Source organism: Schistocerca nitens, chromosome 3, assembly GCF_023898315.1.
Source record: "Schistocerca nitens isolate TAMUIC-IGC-003100 chromosome 3, iqSchNite1.1, whole genome shotgun sequence".
In the NCBI taxonomy this organism is placed as follows: domain Eukaryota; kingdom Metazoa; phylum Arthropoda; class Insecta; order Orthoptera; family Acrididae; genus Schistocerca; species Schistocerca nitens.
In genome coordinates, this window is record NC_064616.1 from 2,753,174 (window position 1) to 2,771,782 (window position 18,609).

Below are 18,609 nucleotides of genomic sequence, written 5' to 3' on the forward strand. Positions count from 1 at the left end.
CTGTACTTAAGTCGGCATTGGGTCTCTTATATTTAATTCCGATGCAATTTCTGTGTTTCATCGTCAATGGGAAGGTCCAAGGAATACATTAAACCTGCAGAGGTGCATCGGAATGTAAAACTAGTGACACAGGAAACGCTCAAAACATAGACAGTAGGAAGACTCTGTCTTCCTGTACTTAAGTCGGCATTGTGTCCCTTATATTCAATTCCGATGCAATTTCTGTGTTTCATCGTCAATGGGAAGGTCCAAGGCATACAGTAAGCATGCAGAGGTGCATCAGAATGTAAAACTGGTGACACAGGAAACGCTCAAAGCATAGAAAGTAGGGAGACTCAGTCTTCCTGTACTTCAGTCGGCATTGTGTCTCTTATATTTAATTCCGATGCAATTTCTGTGTTTCATCGTCAATGGGAAGGTCCAAGGGATACAGTAAACCTGCAGAGGTGCATCGGAATGTAAAACTGGTGACACTGGAATCGCTCAAAACATAGACAGTAGGAAGACTCAGTCTTTCTGTACTTAAGTCGGCATTGTGTCTCCTATATTAAATTCCGATGCGATTTCTGTGTTTCATCGACAAGCGGAAGGTCCAAGGGATACAGTAAACCGGCAGAGGTGCATCGGAATGTAAAACTGGTGACACAGGAAACGCTCAAGACATTGACCGTACGAAGACTGTTTTCTTGTACTTAAGTCGGCATTGTGTCTCTTATATTTAATTTCGATGCAATTTCTGTGTTTCATCGTCAATGGGAAGGTCCAAGGGATAAAGGAAACCTGCAGAGGTGCATCGGAATGTCAACCTGGTAACACAGGAAACGCTCAAAACATAGACAGTAGGAAGACTCAGTCTTCCTGTACTTATGTTGGCATTGTGACTCTTATATTTAATTCCGATGCAATGTCTGTGTTTCATCGTCAATGGGAAGGTCCTAGGGATACAGTAAACCTGCAGAGTTGCATCGGAATGTAAAACTGGTGACACAGAAAACGCTCAAAACATAGACAGAGGAAGACTCAGTCTTCCCACACTTAAGTCGGCATAGTGTCTCTTATATTTATTTCCGATGAAATGTCTGTGTTGCATCGTGAATGGGAAGGTCCAAGGGATATAGTAAACCTGCAGAGGTGCGTCAGAAAGTTAAACTGATGACACAGGAAACGCTCAAAACATAAACAGTAGGAGGACTTAGTCTTCCTGTACTTAAGTCGGCAATGTGTCTCTTATATTTAATTCCGATGCAATTTCTGTTTTTCATCGTCAATGGGAAGGTCCAAGGGAAACAGTAAACCTGCAGAGGTGCATCGGAATGTAAAACTTGTGACACAGGAAACGCTCAAAACATAGACAGTAGGAAGACTCAGTCTTCCTGTACTTAAGTCGGCATTGTGTCTCTTATATTTATTTCCGATGAAATTTCTATGTTTCATCGTCAATGGGAAGGTCCAAGGGATACAGTAAACCTGCAGAGGTGAATCAGAATGTAAAACTGTTGACAAAGGAAACGCTCAACACATAGACAGTAGGAAGACTCATTCTTCCTGTACTTAAGTCGGCATTGTGTCTCTTATATTTAATTCCGATGCAATTTCTGTGTTTCATCGTCAATGGGAAGGTCCAAGGAATACAGTAAACCGGCAGAGGTGCATCGGAATGTAATACTAGTGACACAGGAAACGCTCAAAACATAGACAGTAGGAAGACTCTGTCTTCCTGTACTTAAGTCGACATTGTGTCTTTTATATTTAATTCCGATGCAATTTCTGTGTTTCATCGTCAATGGGAAGGTCCAAGGGATACAGTAAGCCTGCAGAGGTGCATCAGAATGTAAAACTGGTGACACAGGAAACGCTCAAAACATAGACAGAAGGAAGACTTAGTCTTCCTGTACTTCAGTGGGCATTGTGTCTCTTATATTTTTAATTCCTATGCAATTTCTGTTTTTCATCGTCAATGGGAAGGTCCAAGGGATACAGTAAACCTGCAGAGGTGCATCGGAATGTAAAACTAGTGACACAGGAAACGCTCAAAACATAGACAGTAGGAAGAGTCTGTCTTCCTGTACTTAAGTCGGCATTGTGTCTCTTATATTTAATTCCGATGCAATTTCTGTGTTTCATCGTCAATGGGAAGGTCCAAGGGATACAGTAAACCTGCAGAGGTGCATCGGAATGTAAAACTAGTGACACAGGAAACGCTCAAAGCATAGACAGTAGGAAGACTCTGTCTTCCTGTACTTAAGTCGGCATTGTGTCTCTTATATTTAAATCCGATTCAATTTCTGTTTTTCATCGTCAATGGGAAGGTCCAAGGGAAACAGTAAACCTGCAGAGGTGCATCGGAATGTAAAACTGGTGACACAGGAAACGCTCAAAACATAGACAGTAGCAAGACTCAGTCTTCCTGTACTTAAGTCGGCATTGTGTCTCTTATATTTATTTCCGATGAAATTTCTATGTTTCATCGTCAATGGGAAGGTCCAAGGGATACAGTAAACCTGCAGAGGTGAATCAGAATGTAAAACTGTTGACAAAGGAAACGCTCAACACATAGACACTAGGAAGACTCATTCTTCCTGTACTTAAGTCGGCATTGGGTCTCTTATATTTAATTCCGATGCAATTTCTGTGTTTCATCGTCAATGGGAAGGTCCAAGGAATACAGTAAATCTGCAGAGGTGAATCGGAATGTAAAACTAGTGACACAGGAAACGCTCAAAACATAGACAGTAGGAAGACTCTGTCTTCCTGTACTTAAGTCGGCATTGTGTCTTTTATATTTAATTCCGATGCAATTTCTGTGTTTCATCGTCAATGGGAAGGTCCAAGGGATACAGTAAGCCTGCAGAGGTGCATCAGAATGTAAAACTGGTGACACAAGAAACGCTCAAAGCATAGAGTGTAGGAAGACTCAGTCTTCCTGTACTTCAGTCGGCAGTGTGTCTCTTATATTTAATTCCGATGCAATTTCTGTGTTTCATCGTCAATGGGAAGGTCCAAGGGAAACAGTAAACCTGCAGAGGTGCATCGGAATATAAAACTGGTGACACAGGAAACGCTCAAAACATAGACAGTAGGAAGACTCAGTCTTCCTGTACTTAAGTCTGCATTGTGTCTTTTATATTTATTTCCGTGAAATTTCTATGTTTCATCGTCAATGGGAAGGTCCAAGGGATACAGTAAGCCTGCAGAGGTGCATCAGAATGTAAAACTGGTGACACAGGAAACGCTCAAAGCATTGAGTGTAGGAAGACTCAGTCTTCCTGTACTTCAGTCGGCATTGTGTCTCTTATATTTAATTCCGATGCAATTTCTGTGTTTCATCGTCAATGGGAAGGTCCAAGGGATACAGTAAACCTGCAGAGGTGCATCGGAATGTAAAACTAGTGACACAGGAATCGCTCAAAACATAGACAGTAGGAAGACTCTGTCTTCCTGTACTTAAGTCGGCATTGTGTCTCTTATATTTAATTCAGATGCAATTTCTGTTTTTCATCGTCAATGGGAAGGTCCAAGGGAAACAGTAAACCTGCAGAGGTGCATCGGAATGTAGAACTGGTGACACAGGAAACGCTTAAAACATAGACAATAGGAAGACTCAGTCTTCCTGCACTTAAGTCGGCATTGTGTCTCTTATATTTAATTCCGATGTAATTTCTGTGTTTCATCGTCAATGGGAAGGTCCTAGCGAAACAGTAAACCTGCAGAGGTGCATCGGAATGTAAAACTGGTGACACAGGAAACGCTCAAATCATAGACAGTAGGAAGACTCAGTCTTCCTGTACTTAAGTCGGCATTGTGTCTCTTGTATTTAATTCCGATGAAATTTCTGTGTTTCATCGTGAATGGGAAGGTCCAAGGGATATTGTAATCCTGCAGAGGTGCATCGGAAAGTAAAACTGATGACACAGGAAACGCTCAAAACATAGACAGTAGGAAGACGTAGTCTTCCTGTACTTCAGTGGGCATTGTGTCTCTTATATTTTTAATTCCTATGCAATTTCTGTTTTTCATCGTCAATGGGAAGGTCCAAGGGATACAGTAAACCTGCAGAGGTGCATCAGAATGTAAAACTGTTGACACAGGAAACGCTCAACACATAGACAGTAGGAAGACTCATTCCTCCTGTACAAGGGATACAGTAAACATGCAGAGGTGCATCGGAATGTAAAACTAGTGACACAGGAAACGCTCAAAACGTAGACAGTAGGAAGATTCTGTCTTCCTGTACTTATGTCGGCATTGTGTCTCTTGTATTTAATTCCGATGCAATTTCTGTGTTTCATCGTCAATGGGAAGGTCCAAGGGATAGAGTAAGCCTGCAGAGGTGCATCAGAATGTAAAACTGGTGACACAGGAAACGCTCAAACATAGAGTGTAGGAAGACTCAGTCTTCCTGTACTTCAGTCGGCAGTGTGTCTCTTATATTTAATTCCGATGCAATTTCTGTGTTTCATCGTCAATGGGAAGGTCCAAGGGAAACAGTAAACCTGCAGAGGTGCATCGGAATGTAAAACTGGTGACACAGGAAACGCTCAAAACATAGACAGTAGGAAGACTCAGTCTTCCTGTACTTAAGTCGGCATTGTGTCTCTTATATTTATTTCCGATGAAATTTCTATGTTTCATCGTCAATGGGAAGGTCCAAGGGATACAGTAAACCTGCAGAGGTGCATCAGAATGTAAAGCTGGTGACACAGTAAACGCTCAACACATAGACAGTAGGAAGACTCATTCTTCCAGTACTTAAGTCGGCATTGTGTCTCTTATATTTAATTCCGATGCCATTTCTGTGTTTCATCGTCAATGGGAAGGTCCAAGGAATACAGTAAACCTGCAGAGGTGCATCGGAATGTAAAACTAGTGATACAGGAAACGCTCAAAACATCGACAGTAGGAAGACTCAGTCTTCCTGTACTTATGTCGGCATTGTGTCTCTTATAATTAATTCCGATGCAATTTCTGTGTTTCATCGTCAATGGGAAGGTCCAAGGGAAACAGTAAACCTAGAGAGGTGCATCGGAATGTAAAACTGGTGACACAGGAAACGCTCAAAACATAGACAGTAGGAAGACTCAGTCTTCCTGTACTTAAGTAGGCATTGTGTCTCTTGTATTTAATTCCGATGAAATTTCTGTGTTTCATCGTGAATGGGAAGGTCCATGGGATATAGTAATCCTGCAGAGGTGCATCGGAAAGTAAAACTGATGACACAGGAAACGCTCAAAACATATACAGTAGGAAGACTAAGACTTCCTGTACTTCAGTCGGCATTGTGTCTCTTATATTTAATTCCGATGCAATTTTTGTTTTTCATCGTCAATGGGAAGGTCCAAGGGATACAGTAACCGTGCAGAGGTGCATCTGAATGTAAAACTGATGACACAGAAAACGCTCAAAACGTAGACAGTAGGAAGACTCAGTCTTCCTGTACTTAAGTCGGCATTGTGTCTCTTATATTTAATTCCGATGCAATTTCTGTTTTTCAATGTCAATGGGAAGGTCCAAGGGATACAGTTATCCTGCAGAGGTGCATCAGAATGTAAAACTGCTGACACAGGAAACGCTCAAAACATAGACTGTAGAAAGACTCAGTCTTCCTGTACTTAAGTCGGCATTGTGTTTCTTATATTTAATTCCGATGCAATTTCTGTGTTTCATCGTCAATGGGAAGGTCCAATGGATACAGAAAACCTGCAGAATTGCATCAGAATGTAAAACTGGTGACACAGGAAACGCTCAAAACATAGACAGTAGGAAGACTCAGTCTTCCTGTACTTAAGTCGGCAATGTGTTTCTTATATTTAATTCCGATGCGATTTCTGTGTTTCATCGACAATGGGAAGGTCCAAGGGATACAGTAAACCGGCAGAGATGCATCGGAATGTAAAACTGGTGACACAGGAAACGCTCAAAACATTGACCGTACGAAGACTGTTTTCTTGTACTTAAGTCGGCATTGTGTCTCTTATATTTAATTTCGATGCAATTTCTGTGTTTCATCGTCAATGGGAAGGTCCAAGGGATACAGGAAACCTGCAGAGGTGCATCGGAATGTCAAACTTTTAACACAGGAAACGCTCAAAGCATAGAGAGTAGGAAGACTCAGTCTTCCAGTACTTAAGTCGGCATTGTGTCTCTTATATTTAATTCCGATGCAATTTCTGTGTTTCATCGTCAATGGGAAGGTCCAAGGGATGTAGTAAACCTGCAGAGGTGCATCGGAATGTAAAACTGGTGACACAGGAAACGCTCAACACATAGACAGTAGGAAGACTCATTCTTCCTATACTTAAGTCGGCATTGTGTCTCTTATATTTATTTCCGATGAAATTTCTGTTTTTCATCGTGAATGGGAAGGTCCAAGGGATATAGTAAACCTGTAGAGGTGCATCGGAAAATAAAACTGGTGACACAGGAAACGATCAAATTATAGACAGTAGGAAGACTCAGTCTTCCTGTACTTAAGTCGGCATTGTGTCTCTTATATTTAATTCCGATGCAATTTCTGTGTTTCATCGTCAACGGGAAGGTCCAAGGGATACAGTAAACCTGCAGAGGTGCATCAGAATGTAAAACTGGTAACACAGGAAACGCTCAAAACATAGACAGTAGGAAGACTCAGTCTTCCTGTACTTAAGTTGGCATTGTGTCTTTTATATTTAATTCCGATGCAATTTCTGTGTTTCATCGTCAATGGGAAGGTCCAAGGGATACAGTAAGCCTGCAGAGGTGCATCAGAATGTAAAACTGGTGACACAGGAAACCCTAAAAGCATAGAGTGTAGGAAGACTCAGTCTTCCTGTACTTCAGTCGCCAGTGTGTCTCTTATATTTAATTCCGATGCAATTTCTGTGTTTCATCGTCAATGGGAAGGTCCAAGGGAAACAGTAAACCTGCAGAGGTGCATCGGAATGTAAAACTGGTGACACAGGAAACGCTCAAAACATAGACAGTAGGAAGACTCAGTATACCTGTACTTAAGTCGGCATTGTGTCTTTCATATTTAATTCCGATGCAATTTCTGTGTTTCATCGTCAATGGGAAGGTCCAAGGGAAACAGTAAACCTGCAGAGGTGCATCGGAATGTAAAACTGGTGACTCAGGAAACGCTCAAATCATAGACAGTAGGAAGACTCAGTCCTCCTGTACTTAAGTCGGCATTGTGTCTCTTGTATTTAATTCCGATGAAATTTCTGTGTTTCATTGTGAATGGGAAGGTCCAAGGGATATAGTAATCCTGCAGAGGTGCATCGGAAAGTAAAACTGATGACACAGGAAACGCTCAAAACACAGACAGTAGGAAGACTTAGTCTTCCTGTACTTCAGTCGGCATTGTGTCTCTTATATTTATTTCCGATGCAATTTCTGTTTTTCATCGTCAATGGGAAGGTCCAAGGGATACGGTAAACCTGCAGAGGTGCATCAGGATGTAAAACTGTTGACACAGGAAACGCTCAACACATAGACAGTAGGAAGACTCATTCTTCCTGTACTTAAGTCGGCATTGTGTCTCTTATATTTAAGTTCCATGCAATTTCTGTGTTTCATCGTCAATGGGAAGGTCCAAGGGAAACAGTAAACCTGCAGAGGTGCATCGGAATGTAAAACTGGTGACACAGGAAACGCTCAAAACATAGACAGTAGGAAGACTCAGTCTTCCTGTACTTAAGTCGGCATTGTGTCTCTTATATTTATTTCCGATGAAATTTCTATGTTTCATCGTCAATGGGAAGGCCCAAGGGATACAGTAAACCTGCAGAGGTGTATCAGAATGTAAAGCTGGTGACACAGGAAACGCTTAACACATAGACAGTAGGAAGACTCATTCTTCCTGTACTTAAGTCGGCATTGTGTCTCTTATATTTAAGTTCCATGCAATTTCTGTGTTTCATCGTCAATGGGAAGGTCCAAGGGAAACAGTAAACCTGCAGAGGTGCATCGGAATGTAAAACTGGTGACACAGGAAACGCTCAAAACATAGACAGTAGGAAGACTCAGTCTTCCTGTACTTAAGTAGGCATTGTGTCTCTTGTATTTAATTCCGATGAAATTTCTGTGTTCCATCGTGAATGGGAAGGCCCATGGGATATAGTAATCCTGCAGAGGTGCATCGGAAAGTAAAACTGATGACACAGGAAACGCTCAAAACATATACAGTAGGAAGACTTAGACTTCCTGTACTTCAGTCGGCATTGTGTCTCTTATATTTAATTCCGATGCAATTTTTGTTTTTCATCGTCAATGGGAAGGTCCAAGGGATACAGTAACCGTGCAGAGGTGCATCTGAATGTAAAACTGATGACACAGAAAACGCTCAAAACGTAGACAGTAGGAAAACTCAGTCTTCCTGTACTTAAGTCGGCATTGTGTCTCTTATATTTAATTCCGATGCAATTTCTGTTTTTCAATGTCAATGGGAAGGTCCAAGGGATACAGTTATCCTGCAGAGGTGCATCAGAATGTAAAACTGCTGACACAGGAAACGCTCAAAACATAGACAGTAGAAAGACTCAGTCTTCCTGTACTTAAGTCGGCATTGTGTTTCTTATATTTAATTCCGATGCAATTTCTGTGTTTCATCGTCAATGGGAAGGTCCAATGGATACAGAAAACCTGCAGAATTGCATCAGAATGTAAAACTGGTGACACAGGAAACGCTCAAAACATTGACCGTACGAAGACTGTTTTCTTGTGCTTAAGTCGGCATTGTGTCTCTTATTTTTAATTTCGATGCAATTTCTGTGTTTCATCGTCAATGGGAAGGTCCAAGGGATACAGGAAACCTGCAGAGGTGCATCGGAATGTCAAACTTTTAACACAGGAAACGCTCAAAGCATAGAGAGTAGGAAGACTCAGTCTTCCAGTACTTAAGTCGGCATTGTGTCTCTTATATTTAATTCCGATGCAATTTCTGTGTTTCATCGTCAATGGGAAGGTCCAAGGGATGTAGTAAACCTGCAGACGTGCATCGGAATGTAAAACTGGTGACACAGGAAACGCTCAACGCATAGACAGTAGGAAGACTCATTCTTCCTATACTTAAGTCGGCATTGTGTCTCTTATATTTATTTCCGATGAAAGTTCTGTTTTTCATCGTGAATGGGAAGGTCCAAGGGATATAGTAAACCTGTAGAGGTGCATCGGAAAATAAAACTGGTGACACAGGAAACGCTCAAATTATAGACAGTAGGAAGACTCAGTCTTCCTGTACTTAAGTCGGCATTGTGTCTCTTATATTTAATTCCGATGCAATTTCTGTGTTTCATCGTCAACGGGAAGGTCCAAGGGATACAGTAAACCTGCAGAGGTGCATCAGAATGTAAAACTGGTAACACAGGAAACGCTCAAAACATAGACAGTAGGAAGACTCAGTCTTCCTGTACTTAAGTTGGCATTGTGTCTTTTATATTTAATTCCGATGCAATTTCTGTGTTTCATCGTCAATGGGAAGGTCCAAGGGATACAGTAAGCCTGCAGAGGTGCATCAGAATGTAAAACTGGTGACACAGGAAACCCTCAAAGCATAGAGTGTAGGAAGACTCAGTCTTCCTGTACTTCAGTCGCCAGTGTGTCTCTTATATTTAATTCCGATGCAATTTCTGTGTTTCATCGTCAATGGGAAGGTCCAAGGGAAACAGTAAACCTGCAGAGGTGCATCGGAATGTAAAACTGGTGACACAGGAAACGCTCAAAATATAGACAGTAGGAAGATTCAGTAGTCCTGTACTTAAGTCGGCATTGTGTCTCTTGTATTTAATTCCGATGAAATTTCTGTGTTTCATCGTGAATGGGAAGGTCCAAGGGATATAGTAATCCTGCAGAGGTGCATCGGAAAGTAAAACTGATGACACAGGAAACGCTCAAAACACAGACAGTAGGAAGACTTAGTCTTCCTGTACTTCAGTCGGCATTGTGTCTCTTATATTTAATTCCGATGCAATTTCTGTTTTTCATCGTCAATGGGAAGGTCCAAAGGATACAGTAAACCTGCAGAGGTGCATCAGGATGTAAAACTGTTGACACAGGAAACGCTCAACACATAGACAGTAGGAAGACTCATTCTTCCTGTACTTAAGTCGGCATTGTGTCTCTTATATTTAAGTTCCATGCAATTTCTGTGTTTCATCGTCAATGGGAAGGTCCAAGGGAAACAGTAAACCTGCAGAGGTGCATCGGAATGTAAAACTGGTGACACAGGAAACGCTCAAAACATAGACAGTAGGAAGACTGTTTTCTTGTACTTAAGTCGGCATTGTGTCTCTTATATTTAATTCCGATGCAATTTCTGTGTTTCATCGTCAATGGGAAGGTCCAAGGGATAAAGGAAACCTGCAGAGGTGCATCGGAATGTCAACCTGGTAACACAGGAAACGCTCAAAACATAGACAGTAGGAAGACTCAGTCTTCCTGTACTTATGTTGGCATTGTGACTCTTATATTTAATTCCGATGCAATGTCTGTGTTTCATCGTCAATGGGAAGGTCCAAGGGATACAGTAAACCTGCAGAGTTGCATCGGAATGTAAAACTGGTGACACAGGAAACGCTCAAAACATAGACAGAGGAAGACTCAGTCTTCCCACACTTAAGTCGGCATAGTGTCTCTTATATTTATTTCCGATGAAATGTCTGTGTTGCATCGTGAATGGGAAGGTCCAAGGGATATAGTAAACCTGCAGAGGTGCGTCAGAAAGTTAAACAGATGACACAGGAAACGCTCAAAACATAAACAGTAGGAGGACTTAGTCTTCCTGTACTTAAGTCGGCAATGTGTCTCTTATATTTAATTCCGATGCAATTTCTGTTTTTCATCGTCAATGGGAAGGTCCAAGGGAAACAGTAAACCTGCAGAGGTGCATCGGAATGTAAAACTTGTGACACAGGAAACGCTCAAAACATAGACAGTAGGAAGACTCAGTCTTCCTGTACTTAAGTCGGCATTGTGTCTCTTATATTTATTTCCGATGAAATTTCTATGTTTCATCGTCAATGGGAAGGTCCAAGGGATACAGTAAACCTGCAGAGGTGAATCAGAATGTAAAACTGTTGACAAAGGAAACGCTCAACACATAGACAGTAGGAAGACTCATTCTTCCTGTACTTAAGTCGGCATTGTGTCTCTTATATTTAATTCCGATGCAATTTCTGTGTTTCATCGTCAATGGGAAGGTCCAAGGAATACAGTAAACCGGCAGAGGTGCATCGGAATGTAATACTAGTGACACAGGAAACGCTCAAAACATAGACAGTAGGAAGACTCTGTCTTCCTGTACTTAAGTCGACATTGTGTCTTTTATATTTAATTCCGATGCAATTTCTGTGTTTCATCGTCAATGGGAAGGTCCAAGGGATACAGTAAGCCTGCAGAGGTGCATCAGAATGTAAAACTGGTGACACAGGAAACGCTCAAAACATAGACAGAAGGAAGACTTAGTCTTCCTGTACTTCAGTGGGCATTGTGTCTCTTATATTTTTAATTCCTATGCAATTTCTGTTTTTCATCGTCAATGGGAAGGTCCAAGGGATACAGTAAACCTGCAGAGGTGCATCGGAATGTAAAACTAGTGACACAGGAAACGCTCAAAACATAGACAGTAGGAAGACTCTGTCTTCCTGTACTTAAGTCGGCATTGTGTCTCTTATATTTAATTCCGATGCAATTTCTGTGTTTCATCGTCAATGGGAAGGTCCAAGGGATACAGTAAACCTGCAGAGGTGCATCGGAATGTAAAACTAGTGACACAGGAAACGCTCAAAGCATAGACAGTAGGAAGACTCTGTCTTCCTGTACTTAAGTCGGCATTGTGTCTCTTATATTTAAATCCGATTCAATTTCTGTTTTTCATCGTCAATGGGAAGGTCCAAGGGAAACAGTAAACCTGCAGAGGTGCATCGGAATGTAAAACTGGTGACACAGGAAACGCTCAAAACATAGACAGTAGCAAGACTCAGTCTTCCTGTACTTAAGTCGGCATTGTGTCTCTTATATTTATTTCCGATGAAATTTCTATGTTTCATCGTCAATGGGAAGGTCCAAGGGATACAGTAAACCTGCAGAGGTGAATCAGAATGTAAAACTGTTGACAAAGGAAACGCTCAACACATAGACACTAGGAAGACTCATTCTTCCTGTACTTAAGTCGGCATTGGGTCTCTTATATTTAATTCCGATGCAATTTCTGTGTTTCATCGTCAATGGGAAGGTCCAAGGAATACAGTAAATCTGCAGAGGTGAATCGGAATGTAAAACTAGTGACACAGGAAACGCTCAAAACATAGACAGTAGGAAGACTCTGTCTTCCTGTACTTAAGTCGGCATTGTGTCTTTTATATTTAATTCCGATGCAATTTCTGTGTTTCATCGTCAATGGGAAGGTCCAAGGGATACAGTAAGCCTGCAGAGGTGCATCAGAATGTAAAACTGGTGACACAAGAAACGCTCAAAGCATAGAGTGTAGGAAGACTCAGTCTTCCTGTACTTCAGTCGGCAGTGTGTCTCTTATATTTAATTCCGATGCAATTTCTGTGTTTCATCGTCAATGGGAAGGTCCAAGGGAAACAGTAAACCTGCAGAGGTGCATCGGAATATAAAACTGGTGACACAGGAAACGCTCAAAACATAGACAGTAGGAAGACTCAGTCTTCCTGTACTTAAGTCTGCATTGTGTCTTTTATATTTATTTCCGTGAAATTTCTATGTTTCATCGTCAATGGGAAGGTCCAAGGGATACAGTAAGCCTGCAGAGGTGCATCAGAATGTAAAACTGGTGACACAGGAAACGCTCAAAGCATTGAGTGTAGGAAGACTCAGTCTTCCTGTACTTCAGTCGGCATTGTGTCTCTTATATTTAATTCCGATGCAATTTCTGTGTTTCATCGTCAATGGGAAGGTCCAAGGGATACAGTAAACCTGCAGAGGTGCATCGGAATGTAAAACTAGTGACACAGGAATCGCTCAAAACATAGACAGTAGGAAGACTCTGTCTTCCTGTACTTAAGTCGGCATTGTGTCTCTTATATTTAATTCAGATGCAATTTCTGTTTTTCATCGTCAATGGGAAGGTCCAAGGGAAACAGTAAACCTGCAGAGGTGCATCGGAATGTAGAACTGGTGACACAGGAAACGCTTAAAACATAGACAATAGGAAGACTCAGTCTTCCTGCACTTAAGTCGGCATTGTGTCTCTTATATTTAATTCCGATGTAATTTCTGTGTTTCATCGTCAATGGGAAGGTCCTAGCGAAACAGTAAACCTGCAGAGGTGCATCGGAATGTAAAACTGGTGACACAGGAAACGCTCAAATCATAGACAGTAGGAAGACTCAGTCTTCCTGTACTTAAGTCGGCATTGTGTCTCTTGTATTTAATTCCGATGAAATTTCTGTGTTTCATCGTGAATGGGAAGGTCCAAGGGATATTGTAATCCTGCAGAGGTGCATCGGAAAGTAAAACTGATGACACAGGAAACGCTCAAAACATAGACAGTAGGAAGACGTAGTCTTCCTGTACTTCAGTGGGCATTGTGTCTCTTATATTTTTAATTCCTATGCAATTTCTGTTTTTCATCGTCAATGGGAAGGTCCAAGGGATAGAGTAAGCCTGCAGAGGTGCATCAGAATGTAAAACTGGTGACACAGGAAACGCTCAAACATAGAGTGTAGGAAGACTCAGTCTTCCTGTACTTAAGTCGGCATTGTGTCTCTTATATTTAATTCCGATGTAATTTCTGTGTTTCATCGTCAATGGGAAGGTCTTAGCGAAACAGTAAACCTGCAGAGGTGCATCGGAATGTAAAACTGGTGACACAGGAAACGCTCAAATCATAGACAGTAGGAAGACTCAGTCTTCCTGTACTTAAGTCGGCATTGTGTCTCTTGTATTTAATTCCGATGAAATTTCTGTGTTTCATCGTGAATGGGAAGGTCCAAGGGATATTGTAATCCTGCAGAGGTGCATCGGAAAGTAAAACTGTTGACACAGGAAACGCTCAACACATAGACAGTAGGAAGACTCATTCCTCCTGTACAAGGGATACAGTAAACATGCAGAGGTGCATCGGAATGTAAAACTAGTGACACAGGAAACGCTCAAAACGTAGACAGTAGGAAGATTCTGTCTTCCTGTACTTATGTCGGCATTGTGTCTCTTGTATTTAATTCCGATGCAATTTCTGTGTTTCATCGTCAATGGGAAGGTCCAAGGGATAGAGTAAGCCTGCAGAGGTGCATCAGAATGTAAAACTGGTGACACAGGAAACGCTCAAACATAGAGTGTAGGAAGACTCAGTCTTCCTGTACTTCAGTCGGCAGTGTGTCTCTTATATTTAATTCCGATGCAGTTTCTGTGTTTCATCGTCAATGGGAAGGTCCAAGGGAAACAGTAAACCTGCAGAGGTGCATCGGAATGTAAAACTGGTGACACAGGAAACGCTCAAAACATAGACAGTAGGAAGACTCAGTCTTCCTGTACTTAAGTCGGCATTGTGTCTCTTATATTTATTTCCGATGAAATTTCTATGTTTCATCGTCAATGGGAAGGTCCAAGGGATACAGTAAACCTGCAGAGGTGCATCAGAATGTAAAGCTGGTGACACAGTAAACGCTCAACACATAGACAGTAGGAAGACTCATTCTTCCAGTACTTAAGTCGGCATTGTGTCTCTTATATTTAATTCCGATGCCATTTCTGTGTTTCATCGTCAATGGGAAGGTCCAAGGAATACAGTAAACCTGCAGAGGTGCATCGGAATGTAAAACTAGTGATACAGGAAACGCTCAAAACATCGACAGTAGGAAGACTCAGTCTTCCTGTACTTATGTCGGCATTGTGTCTCTTATAATTAATTCCGATGCAATTTCTGTGTTCCATCGTCAATGGGAAGGTCCAAGGGAAACAGTAAACCTAGAGAGGTGCATCGGAATGTAAAACTGGTGACACAGGAAACGCTCAAAACATAGACAGTAGGAAGACTCAGTCTTCCTGTACTTAAGTAGGCATTGTGTCTCTTGTATTTAATTCCGATGAAATTTCTGTGTTTCATCGTGAATGGGAAGGTCCATGGGATATAGTAATCCTGCAGAGGTGCATCGGAAAGTAAAACTGATGACACAGGAAACGCTCAAAACATATACAGTAGGAAGACTAAGACTTCCTGTACTTCAGTCGGCATTGTGTCTCTTATATTTAATTCCGATGCAATTTTTGTTTTTCATCGTCAATGGGAAGGTCCAAGGGATACAGTAACCGTGCAGAGGTGCATCTGAATGTAAAACTGATGACACAGAAAACGCTCAAAACGTAGACAGTAGGAAGACTCAGTCTTCCTGTACTTAAGTCGGCATTGTGTCTCTTATATTTAATTCCGATGCAATTTCTGTTTTTCAATGTCAATGGGAAGGTCCAAGGGATACAGTTATCCTGCAGAGGTGCATCAGAATGTAAAACTGCTGACACAGGAAACGCTCAAAACATAGACTGTAGAAAGACTCAGTCTTCCTGTACTTAAGTCGGCATTGTGTTTCTTATATTTAATTCCGATGCAATTTCTGTGTTTCATCGTCAATGGGAAGGTCCAATGGATACAGAAAACCTGCAGAATTGCATCAGAATGTAAAACTGGTGACACAGGAAACGCTCAAAACATAGACAGTAGGAAGACTCAGTCTTCCTGTACTTAAGTCGGCAATGTGTTTCTTATATTTAATTCCGATGCGATTTCTGTGTTTCATCGACAATGGGAAGGTCCAAGGGATACAGTAAACCGGCAGAGATGCATCGGAATGTAAAACTGGTGACACAGGAAACGCTCAAAACATTGACCGTACGAAGACTGTTTTCTTGTACTTAAGTCGGCATTGTGTCTCTTATATTTAATTTCGATGCAATTTCTGTGTTTCATCGTCAATGGGAAGGTCCAAGGGATACAGGAAACCTGCAGAGGTGCATCGGAATGTCAAACTTTTAACACAGGAAACGCTCAAAGCATAGAGAGTAGGAAGACTCAGTCTTCCAGTACTTAAGTCGGCATTGTGTCTCTTATATTTAATTCCGATGCAATTTCTGTGTTTCATCGTCAATGGGAAGGTCCAAGGGATGTAGTAAACCTGCAGAGGTGCATCGGAATGTAAAACTGGTGACACAGGAAACGCTCAACACATAGACAGTAGGAAGACTCATTCTTCCTATACTTAAGTCGGCATTGTGTCTCTTATATTTATTTCCGATGAAATTTCTGTTTTTCATCGTGAATGGGAAGGTCCAAGGGATATAGTAAACCTGTAGAGGTGCATCGGAAAATAAAACTGGTGACACAGGAAACGCTCAAATTATAGACAGTAGGAAGACTCAGTCTTCCTGTACTTAAGTCGGCATTGTGTCTCTTATATTTAATTCCGATGCAATTTCTGTGTTTCATCGTCAACGGGAAGGTCCAAGGGATACAGTAAACCTGCAGAGGTGCATCAGAATGTAAAACTGGTAACACAGGAAACGCTCAAAACATAGACAGTAGGAAGACTCAGTCTTCCTGTACTTAAGTTGGCATTGTGTCTTTTATATTTAATTCCGATGCAATTTCTGTGTTTCATCGTCAATGGGAAGGTCCAAGGGATACAGTAAGCCTGCAGAGGTGCATCAGAATTTAAAACTGGTGACACAGGAAACCCTAAAAGCATAGAGTGTAGGAAGACTCAGTCTTCCTGTACTTCAGTCGCCAGTGTGTCTCTTATATTTAATTCCGATGCAATTTCTGTGTTTCATCGTCAATGGGAAGGTCCAAGGGAAACAGTAAACCTGCAGAGGTGCATCGGAATGTAAAACTGGTGACACAGGAAACGCTCAAAACATAGACAGTAGGAAGACTCAGTATACCTGTACTTAAGTCGGCATTGTGTCTTTCATATTTAATTCCGATGCAATTTCTGTGTTTCATCGTCAATGGGAAGGTCCAAGGGAAACAGTAAACCTGCAGAGGTGCATCGGAATGTAAAACTGGTGACACAGGAAACGCTCAAATCATAGACAGTAGGAAGACTCAGTCCTCCTGTACTTAAGTCGGCATTGTGTCTCTTGTATTTAATTCCGATGAAATTTCTGTGTTTCATTGTGAATGGGAAGGTCCAAGGGATATAGTAATCCTGCAGAGGTGCATCGGAAAGTAAAACTGATGACACAGGAAACGCTCAAAACACAGACAGTAGGAAGACTTAGTCTTCCTGTACTTCAGTCGGCATTGTGTCTCTTATATTTATTTCCGATGCAATTTCTGTTTTTCATCGTCAATGGGAAGGTCCAAGGGATACGGTAAACCTGCAGAGGTGCATCAGGATGTAAAACTGTTGACACAGGAAACGCTCAACACATAGACAGTAGGAAGACTCATTCTTCCTGTACTTAAGTCGGCATTGTGTCTCTTATATTTAAGTTCCATGCAATTTCTGTGTTTCATCGTCAATGGGAAGGTCCAAGGGAAACAGTAAACCTGCAGAGGTGCATCGGAATGTAAAACTGGTGACACAGGAAACGCTCAAAACATAGACAGTAGGAAGACTCAGTCTTCCTGTACTTAAGTCGGCATTGTGTCTCTTATATTTATTTCCGATGAAATTTCTATGTTTCATCGTCAATGGGAAGGCCCAAGGGATACAGTAAACCTGCAGAGGTGTATCAGAATGTAAAGCTGGTGACACAGGAAACGCTTAACACATAGACAGTAGGAAGACTCATTCTTCCTGTACTTAAGTCGGCATTGTGTCTCTTATATTTACGTTCCATGCAATTTCTGTGTTTCATCGTCAATGGGAAGGTCCAAGGGAAACAGTAAACCTGCAGAGGTGCATCGGAATGTAAAACTGGTGACACAGGAAACGCTCAAAACATAGACAGTAGGAAGACTCAGTCTTCCTGTACTTAAGTAGGCATTGTGTCTCTTGTATTTAATTCCGATGAAATTTCTGTGTTCCATCGTGAATGGGAAGGCCCATGGGATATAGTAATCCTGCAGAGGTGCATCGGAAAGTAAAACTGATGACACAGGAAACGCTCAAAACATATACAGTAGGAAGACTTAGACTTCCTGTACTTCAGTCGGCATTGTGTCTCTTATATTTAATTCCGATGCAATTTTTGTTTTTCATCGTCAATGGGAAGGTCCAAGGGATACAGTAACCGTGCAGAGGTGCATCTGAATGTAAAACTGATGACACAGAAAACGCTCAAAACGTAGACAGTAGGAAAACTCAGTCTTCCTGTACTTAAGTCGGCATTGTGTCTCTTATATTTAATTCCGATGCAATTTCTGTTTTTCAATGTCAATGGGAAGGTCCAAGGGATACAGTTATCCTGCAGAGGTGCATCAGAATGTAAAACTGCTGACACAGGAAACGCTCAAAACATAGACAGTAGAAAGACTCAGTCTTCCTGTACTTAAGTCGGCATTGTGTTTCTTATATTTAATTCCGATGCAATTTCTGTGTTTCATCGTCAATGGGAAGGTCCAATGGATACAGAAAACCTGCAGAATTGCATCAGAATGTAAAACTGGTGACACAGGAAACGCTCAAAACATTGACCGTACGAAGACTGTTTTCTTGTGCTTAAGTCGGC